Source organism: Canis lupus, chromosome 23, assembly GCF_011100685.1.
Source record: "Canis lupus familiaris isolate Mischka breed German Shepherd chromosome 23, alternate assembly UU_Cfam_GSD_1.0, whole genome shotgun sequence".
Lineage (NCBI taxonomy): Eukaryota > Metazoa > Chordata > Mammalia > Carnivora > Canidae > Canis > Canis lupus.
The window spans coordinates 32240739-32260695 of record NC_049244.1 but is presented as its reverse complement, the minus strand read 5'-3'; the positions used below and the strand labels follow the sequence as shown (position 1 = coordinate 32260695).

General features: G+C 45.5%; 1 protein-coding gene and 1 long non-coding RNA gene across 4 annotated transcripts in view; one reads left to right on the top strand and one right to left on the bottom strand.

Moving 5' to 3' along the window:
* Positions 1 to 19957, bottom strand: part of EPHB1 (EPH receptor B1) — a 474596-nt gene that overhangs the window by 177873 nt on the left and 276766 nt on the right. The window lies entirely within an intron of this gene.
* LOC111091946 lies at positions 7632 to 10798 on the top strand. Its single transcript, XR_005377052.1, has 3 exons — positions 7632 to 7901; positions 9656 to 9795; positions 10330 to 10798. It is a non-coding gene; the product is annotated as an uncharacterized LOC111091946 (long non-coding RNA).

The window sequence follows — 19957 nt, the reverse complement described above, 5'->3', positions numbered from 1 at the left end:
GAGAAAGGAATAATAGAGAAGGAAGAAAAAGAGAAAGGAGAAAGGAGAGGAGAGGGACAAATGGAGCTGTCCCTGGAGGGGGATGCGAATGAACCCACTGATGTCAGTGCTGGATGTTGAGGGGAGCCTGCTCTCCATCCCTCTCACCTGCCGCCAGACCCCTTGGGTCTGTGATCTCTTGTTTTTTGGCCCTCTTTCTTGTAAGCCTTTCTCATCCAGGGACTTCTCATGAAGTCCACATATCCATGTGGCACCTGGAGCACATGTGTGTAACCAGGACGCCTCTAGGCCTGCATTAGCTCCTTTCCCGGGTCCCATCTCACCTGCTCCCAGGATCTGAGGCAGCAGGAAGGATGTGGCCATGGCATGTGTGGGGTCTAATGGTTTTTCCAAGATACCAGTACCCACTTAATCAGGGGTCACTGAGCAGGCCCCAAGGGGATTCTCGAACTCACCACTCCGCATAAGTGGATCCTTCTCACAGGCTACCTGGGTGGGTATTGAGCAGAGCTGAGGAGGACCAGGTTGCTCTGAGTCTGCATTTGGGCAGGAATCTTCTCTTGGGGCTCATGTCCTTTATCCCCTCCCATACTCTTCAAGCTCCTTGCTTTGCAAGTAGCCCTGCTGCCAGAGTTGAGTCCCCTACCACACAGCCACGCCCCTCCCCACCATCTGTCTTTGTGGGCTCCAAGAAACCCCAAGCATCTCTGTGTAGCAAATGCATTTGGAAGCATGAAATCTGCTAGAAATCTAATGAGACCGGAGTGGAATAGAAAGGCAGAATTTAACTTCTTTCTCCCAGCCCTGGATTTAATGTTGCCCTCTCATGTCTGCCTTCCTGTGACCCTGCCTTTGCTGGGGAGTGCCCCAGGGCACACTTAGCACACCTGAGTTACTCTCCATGCCAGCTTCGACCCCGATGGTGAAATCTGCTACCTCCAGGGTAAAACACAGAGCATCACATCAGCTCTGTCTATGACGGGGCCTTCCAGAAGCTCTAGAGAGTTCAAATGCCTGCTGAGGAGGATGCATTCTGGGAAGAGCCTAGCAAAGCTGCTCTGTCTAAAGGAATAAGAAGTGTGCTAAGAGTCTGCAGAGCTTCTTCAGCCTGCAAGGCAGAGGTGGCCCAGGGGGTGAGAGGCCTGTGAGGCACACTAGCACTGCAGGAGAGAGCCTCACCCCTCCTGCATGCAGTGGTGGGCACCCGCCCTGTGGGGGCTTTGGAGGCTGAAGGATCCAGCTCTGCTGGGAGCAGCCCAATCCTCTATAGTGATGTACAGGTTCCCTGGTATCATGGTCACCTGGTATTGGTGGCTGAGACTCAGAAGTGGACACTGTTCCTTCTCTGAGAGGCTAGTGGCTGATAGGTGGGCTACTGGTGCTAAGATGAGGGAGATGGAAGAGCTGTGGGCCAGGCCATTAGGGATGTGATGGAGAACTCCAAGTGAAAGAGCACCCAGGGAAGTACTAGGTGTTTCCTGCTTTCCTATCCTCTAGGCTACAAGAAAGGTGCACAAATGGGGATAGAGAGAGACTCCCTATAGGGAGGGGTAAATGAGGCCCATTTTCAGACCTGGGCCGTGGAAGTCTCACCATAGAAATGCCAGCACTCACCCTTGATGGCACCTACCAAGTGTCGGCTGGTACCAGGTCTTGACTGCATGGGCCCATTCATCCTCAGAGTTGGGCTGTGCCACTTGCTAACTGAATGGTCACCATGGACAAGTTATAGACACGTAACCTCCTCACACTTTGGTGTTCTCATCTTCAAAAAGTTGGAGTCATGGTATCAATTCCATATGGCTGCTTCAGAAACAACCAGGCAGCACTTAGCAAAGGGCTGGCCCACGGGACTGTTCACTAGATGTGAGCCAGCATTATGATCGAGTCTTTCCTAAATATGTACCCCAAAAGGCAGACGAGATGTAGGTGCAATATGTTCTTTGAAGCGTTATGCATAGTCATTTTATGAAAAGCAGCTTCAAACCAAATGTCCAACATTATGGAAATTGTTTTGTATAGGATATTATACCAAAAGGTAGACAGCCAAATGGACAGCCATTAAAAATAAGGTTCATGATTTTTTCTATCAAAATGCTTAGACTAGATTGTTAGGCACAAAAGGATAATAAACGAGAAAAAGAGGATACCAGTTAATAAACACACCAAAATATTAACAGCGTTTTGGGTACTATTTTGCCTACTCCTTGTTATGTTTAACTTCTTAAATTTTTGACAGTAGGCATCTGTTAATTACATATTTAAAAGATCTTAATTTACTTGAGTAAAAATGAAAATTGAGAGCCAGAGAAATATTATGTAGAACGTAAGGCATGAGGAGCTATAAGGCAATGGGAAGCATAAGGATAAATGGACGCCTTTGGAAGGAAGCATCTCTAAAATCAGGAAAATACCCAGAAAGGAAAAGATAAACCCATGCAGAGAAAAAGAAAATTGAATCTATAATAAATTTGAGTTTATAAGGAATAAATATGCAGTGTTTGTGGAAATTGTGTTGCATCTGGAAAAAAAGAACGATAAATATGTATATGATGTAAATCTTTTATGATAAATCTGTGAAGACCCAGTGAGCTCACATCCATGCTAGCTGGTGCTGTGCAAAGTCCTAGATTCCCTGCAGATGATCAGGGTGTTTGCTGCAGCAATGGCAAGTTCAGCTGGCCATGCTCTGAAGTGCTTGCCCTCCTTCACCTGTGTGGGACACCATACTGCCCTCCAGGACAGAGGGAAGTAGATGCTCAGCTCATAGCACTCTCATCCTGAGTCTTCCTAGTATCTTTCCAGAGCTCTCTGAATTTTCCTCTTCACCCCTGGCCTTCCAGGTCTTCCAGAAACACCATCCTGCTCCAATTCCAAGTCAACTCCCCATGCCCGGAACAGACCCAGGATTTAAAAGCTGAAAATGGAAAAGAAATGATCTTTACTAGAAACAAATTTTGTGCTCAGTGCTTGCAGAGAACTGGAGACCCGGCAGGGAATGAAACAGGTGTGGTCTCCTTGAGGTTAAGTGAATGCCAAGGTACCTTGTGCCATGTCAGATCCCAAGCAGGTTCCTCATGCCTTGAATGAATGAGTGAGATAACTTAAAAATTATTTTCTCCACTGTGTGAGTCAGGATGCTCCAGAGAAACATAAGCAACAGAGTGTGTGTGTATGTATGTGGAGAAAGAGAGAGAGAGAGAGAGAGAGAGAGAGAAAGAAAGAGGGATTTTAAGGGAATTGGCTCATGCAATTATGAAGTCTGGCAAGTTCAAAATCTGGAAGATAGGTCAACAGCCTGACGACCCCGGAAAGAGTTGCAGCCTGAGTACAGAAATAGTCTGCTGGCATAATTCCCTCTTCTTTGTGGGATGTCAGTCTTTTTTTCTTTTTTTTTTTTTAAATTAAGCTCTTCAACTGATTGGATGAGGTCCACCCACACTATGGAGTGTAATCTGTTTTACGCAAAGTCTACTGATTTAAATGATAATTTCATCTAAAAAAAAAATACTTTCACAGAAACATTTAGAATAATGTTTGACCAAACAATACCGTGGCCTAACCAAGTTGATGTAATAAATTAACCATCACACCAACCTGATTCTTTCACAGATGAGAAAAAAAAAGAAGAAAAAAAAAAAAAAAACACGTCCTTGGAGACAACAAGACTTGCTCACAGAGCTGAGAGAGCCTAAACTCAAATTCAACCGTATGTCTAAGCAATTTCTCTCTTCCACTCTTCTTAAATAAAAGCAATTTTTCTCTTTTATTTTTCTCTTTTTCTTTCTCTAAACAGCTTTTCCCTCCAACCTAGAAGTCTGATTTCCAGAGTTTATTCAAATTCAGAGACCATCTATCATTCTGAGACATTTTCCAGAATCTCCAAAAATATTCAATCAACACACAGCAGAGATGCATGCACCCTCATCAGCCCCATTCTGTGAGTTCGGTTCAGCCTCTGACCCACAGTCTTCTTACATAACCACCGTCTGAGGTTCACTGTGACCAGGGCTGAATACTGACTGGCTCTTTCTGCAAGGATCTAGAATTTTTTTTCCTAAAGGCTCCAACAGGACCAATTCCTGCCTGCCTCGGACAGATTAACTCTGCTCTGGCAAGGGGTTGTGCTAAACTATTAGGTTGATCTGTATGAAACTGCTGATATTTGACCTACAGAAATAGCATTTTCATATAGTTCAAAAAAAAATGAGCTCATTTTTTCCTGGTCAGACCTCACCTTCCTCAGTGTCCTGTTTTCTGTGGAAAGAGAATCTCCGCTCCCTCAGTGGACAGGAATGAAAGATGCTGTTATTAAAAACAATCTAAAGTGATCTGAGAAGTGACAGCATCTCTTAGAGCAATGAGGTAATGCATCCAGCCTGCCTTCTCTGCTGTTTAACTTCCTGACAGGAGGCACAGAACGTGAACAAATTGATTGTCCTGTACAAAGTCAAGTAAATAAATAGCAATGCTTAATGCAATCATTTTCCATATTGCCTCATCAAAACCCACGCAGCCAAAGCCATTTATGAATTACGTAGGCCTCTACCGTTGTTATCTTTCAGCAATGTTGCTCTCAAAGATGCCTGCAGGGGTGGGGGGGGGGGCAGGAAAGCAGGTGCTAATCAATCTTGAGGCTGTGATCAGACATCATTTAGAAAGATGACAGCTTGCTTGAGCCATTCCTAAATTTTCAAGAGAGAACCACCAAGGGACTAAGTCATTAATGCAGAGATAGGAAGAAGGCTGGGTCGGGGGAGTTATTATTAGAGAATAACTACTTTGGTGCCTCGGTCCTGCTTTAGGTTTGCAAGGAAAAAAATAAACTCTGGGAAGAGTGAAGATGATGGAGGACCCAGGCCAAGAGTAGGCTAGAATGAGATGATCCTTGCAGTCTAGCATCTAGCTTGTTGCATTTCTTACTTCCCTTCCTTCTGGCCATTCTTGAAGTGAGGATAATAGAGCCCAGAAAATCAGGGATAGAAGGACTCTCACGTGTGGTGGTAGACACTTGACTTATTTCAGCAGCAGCTAGGATGGATCAGAGGCTCTGAGGAGATACTCCTGCCTGAGGTGAGGCCCATAGCGGCGAGGAACAAAAAGCATGCCCTGATAATTAAAGGCCACTTACCCTCCCATGTAGAAAGGATGCACCCCCAGGAGAGCGTGCCCACAATGTAATTAGGCTGTGGTACGATGACACAAATATGAAAATGTCAGGACGTTTTAACAAAGATAAATTCATTTTCATTTAAAGGGCTGTCCTTTATTATTCTGTCCTTGCCACTTTGGGGAGTGGGGATGAAGGTGTCTTCTCTTGTACAGAATTGACAAGGGCTATGGACGGTCATTATATTTCAGTGGCTTCATAAGAGTCCCTATCTAACTCAAAGTTTAGGCTATCAAGTCAACACATAAGTCAAAACCCATAGTCTAATCCTAGAAAGCCCCCTCCAGCAGCCCGCATGACAGTCACGCATACATGATAGCTTGTCTGCATTCCTGCATCATTCCCTCTAATTTGTTCTTATGTCAGTCTGAATACACGCAACAGAAAACCCACTACACTTGAGCTTACACTCACATTGTGAATATTATAAGGGAAGGGGGAAGCAGGCTTCACTCCCAGGGTGAGGTCCTTCAGGCCGCTTGTCCTGGGGTACCGTCAGAAGCTTACAGCAGAACAACACCTAGACTCAGGCCCATTCAGCTTTTGTCCCATTTCAGGTTTCCAACCAGGAAGAACATGGAACACAGAGTTCCAAGGTCTAGAAGTCAGCCCATGAGTCCTGAATTTCTCACAGGCAGGGGGAATGGCTTAGTCACCTCTGCCCCTACATAGAACCTTGCACAAAGTTGGTGTTTAGGGCTGTTTGATCAATGAATGAATGAATGAAGGAACAGCCAAGTCCTTACTCCTCTCTGATCACATGTTGTGGGCTTAGCGACCAAGCCCACAGGGGTAGGAAGGAGGAGTGAACCGACTTTGTGCCTCCTCACGAAGCTGGAAGAAGCAGAAGCCACAGAAGTCCCATAATCAAGGGCTCCTCAGCCCTGCTATGGAGGCCACAGGCCCCAGAAAATGGGACTAGATCCCACCATGAGTGTGCCCATGGCAGAGCTGTGGGTGTGAAGACTTGGCTACCGTGCCCCCTTATTCCCCACGGCACCACTTCAAATCTAAGATCCTCTGCCCTCAGTGAGAGGAGAGACTTTCTAAGACTTGACAAAAGACAGACTAGGGAATGCTTCCCTCCTCTCCTCCCCTGAGACCTCAATCTGCAGTCACACTTGCCCTCCCTAGCACCTCCCATCAACCCTTAGAGAGAACAATCTTAAGTTTCCCCATGCTCCCTCTTAGAGCCATCGCTGCACTGTGTAGTTCTTCCCTCTGCTGATACAGTCTGGTATTTGCCACCTCCACGTATTAACTCCTTCCATAACCCTCGAATACCCATCTCCCACCCAGAGCAGCATTCTTGACTATGGCACTACTGATGTTTGGGGCCAAATAACTCTTTGTTGTCAGAGGCTGTCCTTTGGATTGTAAAATGTTCAAGAGCATCATCTCTTACCACTATCTGCCTGCACACCCTCCAGATTTGACAACCAAAAGCCAAGTGGCCTCCTGGGGGAAAAGGGTAAAAAATTGTACCTGTTTGAGAACCATCAGTCTAGAGTAAAATGCGGCTGCTGCAGGGTGTGGATAAATGTTTGTTAAGGGAAGGAACACAAAAATGGATAAATGAATGAATGAGTGAATCAATGCACAAGAGAGGAAGCATCCTGCTCCTGGGGAGCTCCGGGTATATAAATTGAGAGCTACAGGCAGAGACGCAGTTAATAGGTCAGCCAGTCCTACTGGGACCCTGAATCCTCAATGGGCTTTTGCTGACTGTGCAGTTTGATGCATTTCCAATTAACAAGAAGACTTGCAGATGTCAATGGACCTTCAATAGGGTCACAGGAATGGGGCTTCTGATAAGCCAGGCTGCAGAGTGTGACACAGGGAAGCTCAGGCACCTGTCTGCCAAGGCGTGGATTCATTTCCTTTGTCAAGTTTGCAATTTGGAATGACAGTTTCTCACCTTCTGTCTTCCCCAGCTGCCATTTGCAAAGGTTACTTGCTCTAATTTGCTCAGAATTTCTCCTCCCTTGACCTCTCTCCAAACTCCCGCTTCTCTTCCTCTCTCTTCCTCCATCAAGGTCTTTTTGGGAGATGACTACACTGTTGGGTGCTGTTCCTTATGGAGGTAGGACCAGGGAACCTGTACTGCTATGGGTCAACAGACTTTCATCAGGCAGGGAGAAGGAAACAGAAGGCATGAGGGCCTGGCCACACACTGTCACTCCTTGGCTTTCTGGGAATCTCTGTTCTCTCTCCAGCTCAACTACACTCTTCATCCTAGGTTCAGGGCCACAGAAGGTGAGCAAGGGCTAGGGCCATGGACAAGAAAATAGCTGTTGAAGATGTAAAACAGTCTAGGCTTTCTCATCCTTTAAGGTAAGAATAGGTCCTGCTTAGTGAGGGTTTAGGCACTGCCAAGCATTCTATGATTATTATGTCATGGAATCTGTCAGCAACCTTATGGAGTTAGAGTTCTATTCTTCATTTTACAGGAGAACAAAGGGGATATAAAAATTCTCAAGTTTAAGGGTGCATCAGAATCACCTAGAGGGCTTGTTAAAAGACAGATCTCTGGGCCCTGGCTCCAGAGTTTCTGATCCAGTAGGTCTGGACTAGGGCCTAAGGATTTCTATTTCTCAATTGGAGGATTCATACCTTAGGCTAGAAATCTAGTAACTTAACTTAAATCGCACATTTGCCAAAGAGCAGATATGTACAGGAATCAGGTCTCTTGGATGGTAGAGCCTGAGGTCATAACCTGGCATTATTTCAGGTAACCCTGTGGGCCAACAGATCCCATTTTTATAGGTGGAGAGACAATCTAAACTCATTAACCCATTCACTAAATATTTACCAAACATCTATCACATGCCCTGCCATGTGTGAGCTGTTGGGTATGACACAAAAATATGAAGCTGTTCTCTGTGAGCTTACATGTCCAGAGAGGGAGAGAGGCATATACACCCATACTTAAAGTGTAGGTAGAGATATTGCTCAGAAAGAACAAAACATTTGTTAGAGTAGCCATTCTCTCTCTCTCTCTCTCTTTTTTTTTTTTTTTTGGTTCCAGGGCCCCTTAAAATTCTTAAAAATTATTGAGAACCCCAATAATAAATTTATTGCATGTTCACACAACAAATTTTTATTTAAAAAAACCTATATTTTCAAAAAAGGTAAAAAAGGCTAGCAATGCTTTATGGTTCTTGCAAATCTCTTTATATTTGACTCAAGATAGCTGGATCCTTACTTATGCTTCTGCATTCAATATGATGTAATATGTCATTTTGACTGATGATATATAGAAAATTGATAAAAGAGAAAAAGAAAAAAGGAAACAATGTAGAGAGAAAGTTATTGTAGCCTTTTCAGATAATTGGGGATATTTTTCTTTGATACTACATTAAAACTCAATAAGTTTAGCTGTAATGTGGAATCTTAAACCTGATCAATGAAAATTATGCATTCAGGTTGTATTAAAATACATTCATCTATTTTGAATTTTCTTTTTTAAAAAGATTTTATTTTTTTTTTATTAGAGAGAGAAAATGTGTGTGTATAAGTGGGGTGAGGGGCACAGGGAGAAGCAGGCTCCCCGCTGAATAGGGAGCCCAATGTGGGGCTCAATCCCAGGACTCCAGGATCATGACTTGAGCCGAAGATAGCTACTTAAAGACTGAGCTACCTAGGTGCCCCTATTTTGAATTGTCAAAGCAACTTTTACCTAAGCTTGATTTAGTCACATCCCATATTGCTTTTTGGCAAATATTAGTACATTGAGTTATGAAGATCTTCTAAATGTTGACACATCATACAGTATCAAAAAATATATTCATTAATATTCTTTTTAAAAAATGGTAAGCTATCAATTTTCCTAAAACTCCAATTTTACTTGAAAGCTCAAGTTTTATCATTAGCAACCAATACCTTCAGTGTTTTTCATTGGAATGGTAAGCTCACTCCTCTTAATTTTCAATGCAGTATCCAAGTCTGAACAGCCCTAATTTGTGTGTCTGATGTTCTTGCAACTGAAAATTATGTTCCTTGAAAAAAGTGACTAGTTTGGGGGCACCTGGGTGGCTCAGTTGGTTAAGCATCTGACTCTTAGTTTCAGCTCAGGTGGTGGTCTCATGGGTTCTGGGATTGAGCCCTGCATCAGGCTCTGAACTCAGCAGGAAGTAGGTTTAAAGATTCCCTCCCTCTGCTCCTCCCCCACTTGCTTGTGCATGCATGTTCTCTCTCTCTCTTTCTCTAGAGTAAATAAATCTTAAAAAAAAAAAAAAAAAAAAAAAAAAAAACGGAGAAAAGTGGTTAGTTCAGCTTGCAACTCAAATAACCACATGAATGCTTGTCCTTGAGACAACCATAATACTTCAGGATGTAGAAGTATTTTATTTTATTTGAACTTACCATTTCATTGCACAGAAGGTTAAAATGACATGTACTCAAGGGTCAAGGTGTAAATAAATTACTAACTTTTAGTGCTTCATCAAGGCATTCTTAAGTGAAACTGGCATTGGTTTTTTCTAGGAGTTTTTTGAGTGATTGTTGGTAAAGGACAGGATGACTACCAGTATAGTCTGCTTGGGCAAAAATTAAAAATACCAGCTTCAGGCAGGCAGATCCAATATTCATCCACCAGCCATGCAAATATCAACACAGTGAAACAGGTAAGTGGCATCAAATTTTATTATGAAGATAGCTCTGGCCTTGAATTCCTCCTAAAAGAACCCTGTGTGGGAATGGAGGTTCGTGGAGCACGCTTTGAGAACCTCTGTACCACAGCAGCTTAAATTCCTCAGCATTTCTCAAACATCTCCTAAACACCTACCTATCTTGTTCATACTCAGCCTTGCCTCTGAGATGTCTCAAGAGATTAAGCACATCAAGGAAAGAAAGCACGAAGGTAAAAATATAGGGGAAAAACATTTCAGGAAAGATACAGTCTATACTGCAATGCAGGCAGTAAGCATATAGTTGAATTAAGCAGGCAGCTTAATTTAGCTTAAAAGGCATCACTTTAAAAACAACCAAATGTGTTAAGACATTACAGACCCAATTAATATGTTTTCTAATAATAATCAGTACCATTTGTTAAACATTTACTAAGGGAAGAAGACACTGCGTTGAGACCTTTGCCTATGTTATCCTGTCTGATCTTTCCAACTAGCCTATGAAACAAATATAATTACTTGCATTTACAGGCCAGGAAGCTGAGGCTTGGGGAGGTGAAGTGATGCGCCCCGTATGGAACAGCACAGCAGCAAATAAGGAAGCAGAACTGCGATTATGATCTTGGTTCTGTCGACCAGGAAGCCAGCGTTCTTAGCTCTTCGGCTCTGCAGTCCCTTGGGCACGGCTGACCACACGGCGGAGCTGAAGTTACTCTGCTGCTTGCCAGGGGTGAGATGCTGGCCTGCATCCTCTGGGACTGCCCCTCAGGGCAGATGCGGGCACAGCTGCCCTCCTCCAGGACAGCCCGACTCTGCCACGAGAGGACTCCCGCTCCCTTTTCTTTGGCCCAGCAGCAGCAAGCTGCCACCGACCACAGGGCCCTGCACTGTACTTGTACACAATGTACACACACACACACAGAAACGTCTGCCCCTTGATCTCCTGGGGGACCGCGGCAAATACAGGCAACAAATATAAGCAGACCTCTTTTTGTTAATTAGTGGTTGGAAAGTGAGACGAATTCAGTTTTAATTTCCTGATAAATTCACTACTCAGGACATAGATTGCACAAAATCTGCCTTGCCAATCTGTGACTGTCCTACTCACTCTCGGGTGAGTCTTTGTCCTCCACCCTCAGCCAAAGGCTGCCTGGAAGAGTGGAGTCTCGGGGAGACCCCCTAGGCAGGACTGGCTTGGGCTCACGGGGAAGCCGACATGCCCCATTCTCAGTGCTCCCCACTTCACCATCCTCCTCCTGCCCTGGGCTTTGGGCAACGTACAGGTCAGCCCCTATCCTACTTCTTCCTCCAAAAGGCACAGACTCAGGAGAGGACCTGTGGAGCAGGGTCTGAGTACAGGCACCAACCAGCCTCAAGGCATCAAGCATGTTGGAGGCAGCATTTCCATGGATGCACAAGGCTTGAGAATTTCTGCTGTGGAGATGGAGCAGAAATGAATGGAGCATGGTAGAGGGCAGGGAGTCCTCAAGGCATCCCAAATCAGACAGAGACAGATGCCTCCCCAGACAGGGAAGTCAAGGGAGAAGGTATGGAGGGGCACAGGGAGGAAATGAGAAGACCTGATGCCAGGAGAGTTTCCATCCCAGGCCTTGGCCCCAGGGCAACCCAGGTGCATAAGTATGTCTCATGGAGGGTTTTGCCTTCTGAGTCTAGCCTTGATTAAGCTTGAGCCTGGTTTACTAACAGTTAAAACATTAGAGAAAAAAGTACCCAACTGTATTTAGGGACTCAGATATTCCATATTCCTTTTGAATTGAGAGTAGGATATAAATAAGAAAATAAAATCTCAGAAGTCAACTTCTTTATCTCTGATTCAGTAATCCAGCATTTGCTATTTGGCATGGAGAGCTATTAATATGCTTAAAGACAGGGCATTAGGGGAGGAGTCATGAGGCTTCTCCAGATCAGCTGAAGAATGCACTTGCTCTTTGGACAGACCAGATAATAAGGCGCACCTTGCCTACCTGGGGCCACTGACCTTGATTCAAGTGAATTTCTTGAGAGGAAACAATCAGCCCAGTGAAGACTGTCTTGCAGACTCAGCAAACCTCAGGTCAGTGTGCAAGACCCTACCAGCACTGCAGGAGGAGGGGCAGTCCTTAGGAAGGGTCCTGGATTTGCCAACAGAATACAGGCTGCCTACCCAGTTTAATTTGTGTTTCAGTAATTTTTATTTTTAGTCTAAGTACATCCCAAATATTGCATAGGACATGCACTGAAAAATCATTCTTTGTGAGAGGTCCGTTTGGGACACACTTCTACTAAAAAGCTATCAGTCGCTTATCTGAAATTTGAATTTAACTGAGGGTTCTGTATTTTGTCTGGCCACCCTATCATCATGATCTCAAATGTTAGGCTTCAAATTTTCACATTCTGGATCATGATATCTTGTAGTCCGGAGCTTCCTTTCCATTTTCAGAGGAGTGGCCTTGTTCAAGGCTATGAAGGAGGCTAAGATCATGGGGTTCTTCATCCAAGACTGGTTGGAAGACTTGCATTTGAAAAATTCTATTTGAGGAAGTGGCTCTACCCAAAGGCAAAGACCAGCACATGGGCCCCAGAAGGCTCCCCAGGCACTTCACACTTCTCAACACCCAGTACTCCTGGGCCATACAAATAAATTCCAAGGATTCCCAGGGGAAGGATGGAGAATGAGAGGCAAGGCGATATTCTTTCTAGGGAAGAGACAAGGAGGAAGGAAATTATAATTGTGGCTCCAGAGTTTTAAGTAATTCAACCAACACATGCCCTCCATGAGGTATTGAAGATGGATGCAGCCTTTCCCTCCTGGTTTACAGAAACCCAGGGAAGGGGCCCTAGGCAGTGGAATGCATCCCCTACCAGCAGGGAACATTTTGCCACAAAGGAAAATCCCCTCTGAGGGGATTCATTAAATAAAGTCCAGGCTGAGCCTTTCCTAAGGGGCTCCGGGGCCTTCTGCAGCTGGATGCTCACTAATCCCCATAAAATTCCAATGCAGTAAGAAGGGGAAGGAATTATAGATGTAAAATTGTTATCAGGAGGATTCAGGCGGATTTCTCCTCGTCCGCTTCCTCTATCTCCTCCTCCTCCTTGTCAAGCTATTAAAAATAATGCCTTGCATACATAGAGTGCTTTACAGTCTAGAAAGAGCTTTCTGGGCATTACCTTTGAGGCTGGACAGCAGTGACCTGCTTGGACCCTGACATGGTTCTCTGAGCCTTCACAGCTCCTGCTCCAGTGCTCCTTACAGCCACATCCACTGGCCTGAACCCTTCATCCTCCACTGCTCCCCTTTCACACACACACACACACACACACACACACGCATGTACATGTGCCCGTGCATGAGCACATGGGCATGCCCGTAGATGCAGATGTGTCTCATCCATAAACTCTGTGTGGTTCCTTGTTCCTTGGAGGTTGGCACATGGGCCTCTAGTTCACAAATATCCCCAGACCCAGGACTCAGTGTCTTTGGGTCATCCTTCCCTCCTTTCACCACAGGTCCCCAAAAGGGCAAGCCAGGCAACTCTCAGGACATCATAGTGCATGTGGGGGGAGCCATTCCTAAGGCATCTTTGCCTGAGAGAATTCTGGCTTACTGAAAAAAGTTGAAAGGATAGCTTAGATTTACTGCATACCTATTACATGCCAGGCTCCTTATACCTTACCATGGTGAATGCTTCACAGTTCTGAAAGGAGGGGAGTGTTGCCCAGTTTTATAGGTGTTAGAACTAAGATTCAGAGAGGATCAGCATTTGCCTAAGGTCACACAGCCAGAAAGTGGCTATGCTGGGACTTGAACCCATGAAGTCAGACTCCAAGCTCATATTTTTATTATGTTTAAAGTTTTCATGAGTCAGGAATTAAGACAGAGATTGGTGGGATGATCCTTGAGCTCCATATGGCACTGAGCAGTGTCCCTCAGTGGTATTCAGTTGGTGGCTGGACTGAGGGAGCTGGAGGCTCCAAGGATGGCTTCACTCACCTGCTGGCAGCTTGCTAGGACTGGCTGGTAGGCTGCACTCAGCTGGGCCCATCTCCCTTGGTCTGCAGTGTTGGGGCTTCTCCATGTACTCTCTCTAGCATGGTAGCTAGACTGTTACATGGTGAGGCCAAGAAGGAAGCAGTATATGTTCTTAAAGGCAAGGTTTGGAAGGGGCAACTTGTTGTTTTTGCCACACTCTGTCTGTCAAAACAGCCACAGGGCAGCCGAGATTCAAGGGGAGGGTAATTAGAAACCATCTTTGCACGGGATGAATGTCTAAGGATTTGCTATCATCTCTATTCCACCACAGGTGACTAGTAAACCCACAGATGTTACATAAGCCAGGGCCTGGCAAGGCTACCCCCTCCCCCGGAGCTACAAATGGCCCACATGCCCCTCACATCTCTCCTGGTAAGGGTGACGGGAGGAGCATGCTTGCACAAAGGGATCACCACCCCAGAGCTCTTATGATAACACCAGATGTTCCTGAGGCTCTCAGGCTGGGGGATCTGGTGAGTGTAGACAATGATGATGACAATAAAGGGGTAGGCCTCATAAGGGCCAGACCAGAAAAGTATTCCAAAACTAACTACAGAATTCCTGTAACTCTTCTGCATAAATCATCCACCAGTCAAAGGCTAAGGAAGAGAGCCAATGAGGCCTGATGAAATCCACCATTCATGCAATGAATTAATGAGTACCCACTCCATGTAGACATTAAAATCCACATTTCAACCTTGTATCTGTTGGCTCCTTCCTTTTCAATGAATGAGTACAAAATAGCCAGTCTACACAAGTCAGCACCATGAGGACTGGGTAAGGGATGAGACGCAGCTGCTCTCCCTGGCCAGAGGTGAGGCAACTGAATGCTCTGAACCTCAGTCTCCCATTTGTAAAATGGACTTGGCCTACATGATTTCTAAATCCCTTCCAACATTTTGACGTGGGGAACCAGTGCCAATGACCTTTAAAAGCCAAATATATGCAAAACCAGTCATTTTCTCCCTTAGATACTAACAAGTGCTTCTATGCATATTCATCCTCAAAGGACATCCCCTCGAGGGGCTGAACCCTCTCCAGTTTTCAAGGCCACAACTATGAAGAATTCTAGCAAATCCTCCCGGAGGCCAGAGTGTCTCATCTTACTATTCATCCCATCTCATGGAGATTTGAAACAAAGAGCGAACTTTTCATCTTCAGTGTGCATCTGGGGTAAGGAGATTGAGTTTCAGAATGATTTGCTGCACTGAAAATCCTCTCTTCCTTCCAGGCCTGAGAAGTTACTCAGGCTCTGTGGTAAAGTGCTAATTCTCTCATTAAGAGGCCCGGTGTGAGGTTGGAGGTGTCCCGGGTCAGGATGCAGCCCCAGAATGTCTGATTACAGAATAACCACCCATCCATCTTCTGGGAGTCCAGTTACCATCCTAGAGCCCCTGTCCTGCCCATTTGGTATGACATTCCATTGCCTGAATCAATCAAGGGAACAGAAGGCTATGTTTATGGCTACATCATGACTGCTCATCAAGCCTAGTGCACACTTTTGTGAACCTCTGCAGCTCTGGATCCCAGCCACTTCAATCCATTGCTATACCCTCCTCCAGATCTCAACTGTGGAATCCACTTTTGGGTTTCTGAACTGGCTGTGTGTCATTAGTAAGACGTGTCATTCTAGAAGTTTCTTAAATAGGCACAAGGTCCTCACTAACCAGAGAGGTTAAGGAACTTATCCTTAGTTCAGACATAGTTTCACAGGAAGGCAAGGGCAGGACACCTACCAGTTACACTGTCATGGTGGCTGAGTTAGGAGGACCCTCCACAGGTCTAAGGGCGGAGGTTAATATTAGTTAATATGAGGTAAATATAGCTAAACCTAAGATGTTCAAGCCTACAGGGGACACATCTCTCCCAATCTCAGGGCACAATAATCTGTACACTGCAGGATACTCACATGGTAGACATGGCACAGAGTAGTAAAGTGGCCAGGAGCTCCTGACCTCATAGGCCATTGAGCTTGCCACCCCATTCCATCCTAGGCAGTTTGGACAGGTGTGTGTGCCAATTTCAACACTTCCTCGATTAATTTTCTCCCTATCCAATTCAAGCAAGCCCTAGCCACTTGGTTGGACAGGTCCCGGACTTCCTTGGCACTATCCCCCTATACCTATACCCTTTTTAAGTATAATATGGGCCTAAGGCTCTGATTCTTCAGAGACAGGGCTCCATCAGCCTCATTATACTATTCATTGGCATGAATATTCATGAATATTCATGCCAATGAATAGTCTATCTTCCCCATCCAACAGTGGGCTCCTTGGGGTCAGGAGGAGCTTCTTGCCTGTGGCCTCACCACTTAGCCTAGAGCCCAGTAGCCACTGGAGGATACTCAGTGGATGTACATGGAATCAGGGAAAGGATGGAGATGGGTGGCTGGAGAGATAAATGAATGCTAGTTCCCAGTGGGATTTCCATGACCCATGTCCCTCCTTTCTTCAAACCTGTAGACCTGGCTATACCAGATACTTTGACAAATCTCAGGCACCAACCTCCTTAGGGACCAATTTTCTCTTCTTTGTATTATAGCAGAGCCCTGGCATGTTACCAATAGGCCTCCACATGGGCCAGTCATCTGACCCTTGCCATAAGCAAATATGTTTTAGAATGGCCTATGACTCATGCATCATGCAAAGATGTCTCAAGATGCAGGAGATGCTGAGACAGTACTTCAGAGCTGATGGACACCAGGCTTCCAGCTGATCCAGCTTTTCCCAGAAACAAGAGCCAGGCCCATGTGATGCATATGAAAGCCGTTGTGGGGTCAGCAGGACAGTCCTGAGTGGGAGACCATGCCCAAACACAGAACCTGCTGGATTTTAACCACTTTCTTGAATTACTCAAAGACGTGCACACTAGAATCTACTTTAAGAATAAAAGATTCCCTAATTGAAGGTAATTTGCTTTCCCAGTTCCATTTACCATTCATGTAATTATTGTAAATACTGGCTTGGAATAAGAGACTTTTCTTTTATTCCCATGCAGTTCTAGCATTCCCTTCTGTGGAACTAGGCAGTAAAATCCCAGCTCCATGGGTAGGTAATAAGCCAGTCCTTCTCAGTAGAAAGGGGTCGTAGACACAGCTTTAAGCATAAAAAGACACCTGAGACCCTTAACAAGGGTGACATAGACTTTTCTGCAGCTTCCCCAAAGAGAGATAGATGTGAGAGGGAAAGAGAGGGAAGAGGGTTGTTTGGCATAACTCAGGCCCATTCTGTGAGCAGCAAACTCTAGGGCTCAGGCCATGTGCTTCCAAACCCCAGTGGAGTTAAAAGAATGAGCTCAGAATATGGGCATAGAGGAAACAAGTCCAGAGCTGGCCTAGAAATACCTGGGAGCACTCAGCAGGAAGCGGAAGTGCCCATGGGAAGATCCTGCCAGCCTGGATAGTATGTGAAGCCTGGGCCACCATCTTGGCCTCCGATACACAGATTCTGTTCTCCTTCAGCTGCACTGGTAGCCTCTCTGTCAGTCATCCTGCTTCTTTCTGGCCGTAAGTCCTACTCAGGTCCCACGAGCAGGGTCCATCCATAGGATCTCCTCCATGAGCGGTTTCAAAAGGCACCCAGTGAAAAAACATTGCACTTACAAACCAGCTATAGGGCTGAGGCCCCCCATATGCTTATATATCCACAAGCCCCACTCTAGCAACCTTAGAAAGCACTGTTGCCCAAAGACACAACAGCTGCCTTGATAGGGTCACCTGATCTCCTATGAAGGGCCTCCCTGGGCAAAGCCACCTGGCAAGACCTGATCAGGGTCCCTGTGGCTGTGACTCAGAGCTGAGCCTTGTCTAGGCCCTAAAGCTACCAATTCACCACAATCCACCTGCCCATTTCCTGCTCAGGGTTCTGGTCTCCAGTCCTTCCCCAGGCAGACAGCAGTTGCCTCCCACAGCCTTCGGAACCTGGCTACAAATGCACAGCCAGGAGCCCGTGCCCTCTCACTAGATTCCCAGTCTCCCCAACTCAGGAGCCTCCCCATGAGATCCTTCCCAGCAGACCTAGCTGTACACCCCTGCCCGCCTGCCCCTTGCCCTCCCCCAAAGGCCACTGCATATTTTATCTCCAGTGGACCATGAAGGTCTGAAGGAAGCAGGATGATTTATCAGAGACATAACCACACAGTTGAAATTGTGTCAATATATCTTTGCATAGTGGATTCTGAAGGATGCCCCCTATTTCTCTGGTAAATCATATACATTTAAAGTCCCCCAAATGCTTAAGTAGATATTTATCCAGTAAATCAGCTCAGCTTTGAAGCGGCTCATTTCTTTCCTGCAGAAATACAGGATATAGTTGCTAACCTTGTTTTTCTTTCCTTCTCCGAGTAAGGAAAAAAAAATAGAAGAAGAGGAGCGGAGAAATGAAATTCTGAATAATGAATGTTTAAATATTGACGAAGGTTTGACACTAATGGTGTGAGGGAGAGCACGCTGCACAATGGCTCCTCTGCGGCAGGATCTACAAAGGGAGGCAGTTTGCTAGAACCTTTCAGGCCCCTTCCAGCAACTAAATTCTCTGAATCTGTGACACGTTATTGAGTGCTCCTGGGCCAGGGCTGGAGCACACAGGAATTAGATGGAACCTTCTTGATGCAACAGGAAAGGTCTAGTGATTTATTAGTCTTCATTTCCGGATTCTCTCTCTCTCTCTCTCAACCTATTTGCAAACAATTTATTCAGAAACAGCAGTTCCTCCTTTTTAAAGGATATTACTCTGGTTTGAGCTATTTCCCACTTCCTAGGAAGATATTAAGATACATTGTGAATAAGGATTTACGTGTATGAATCCTCAGTGCCAGGCCTGGCTCTAAGTCAATGGTCAAAGGTGCTTGTGGAACCTCCAACCCCTGGTGTACCTTGTGTTTTTCACAGGCACATTCCCCAGAAGGCTGAAAACAATCTGCCCACTTTATAGCCAGAAGGGCTGAGGCCTAAGGACTCAAGCAGCTGTCTTGCACATGTCCTGCAGGGTTGGGGCGATGGTCAACTCTGGGAACTCCAGCAGCTATAATGATGGAAGCTCCCAGATGGAGCTGACCTTTCCCAGAAGTTACTGCTGCCCTGTCTTCAAGGTGAGCTCTGGGCTTGAGTTCTCCGAGTATTTCCTTCTGCCTTTCAGCCAAACCCGCAGTAAACCATTCCAGATTCTACCCTGATTGTCACCTTGCAGGAAAGGAATCTCCTGCAATACCCTATCTCAACACAAAAGGAATCCTTCTCGAAGTTCAAAGCCCGGAGGCTCTTATTCCTTCTTTGGTGACAGCCTCAGATTCCTCTTCCCCGCCCCACTGTGTTAGTCATGGTCTTCAGACGTATGGATTTTTGCCACCAAAACCATCTATGTTCAAATCTCTGACTCACACACAGGTTTCTCTTGGCCACCTCCTGGAATCTCAGTAAATGACAAAAAGCAGTAGAAAAGGTGTGAGTCCTCATGGATAAGGAGCACCAGGAAGGGGACTCAGCCTACAAAGGTCTGCATACATTTTTGGTGGGAGGAGTGAACACTGAATTTGAGATAAGGGCCACGATGTCCACACCTCTAAAGGGGCCATGTGAGTGGCTCGGTCACTGGGTCCCCCAGGGGCATGGTTCTCAGAGAGTGGAGGTGAGGCGTACAGGCACAGACGCCTCTGCTCCAACAAAGAAGCAGATAAATAAAGCACAAAGTGCACATATATCACACCAGCAATGCACGAAAGTAGCGCAGACAAGTCCTAGCACTAACTGTGCAGCGGGACCCAAGAACGAGCAGGATGGACACAACATGCTTTCAGGATGGAGGTGGGAGACACCAAGCACCTTCTGAGCATTTGGGAAATGATCTTGGTTATAATTGGACAGATTTGGTTGACTCCATGGAAAGAACATAGGTAGTACGCAGAAAATCAGATAAATGAAAAAAAATGAGGAAACCATTAATCCCAGATTTTATTAAAAAGTGTACGAAAAAGAAAGTCACCATATGCTCCATACACTACTCTACTCAGCTTGGCACTGAAAAATAGCTGCATCCATATAATGATGGGAGCAGGATATAACTTTTACCAAAAAAGTTATAGAGATCGACACAATAAATAAGCATCAATTCTCTACTGCACACGTATTACATC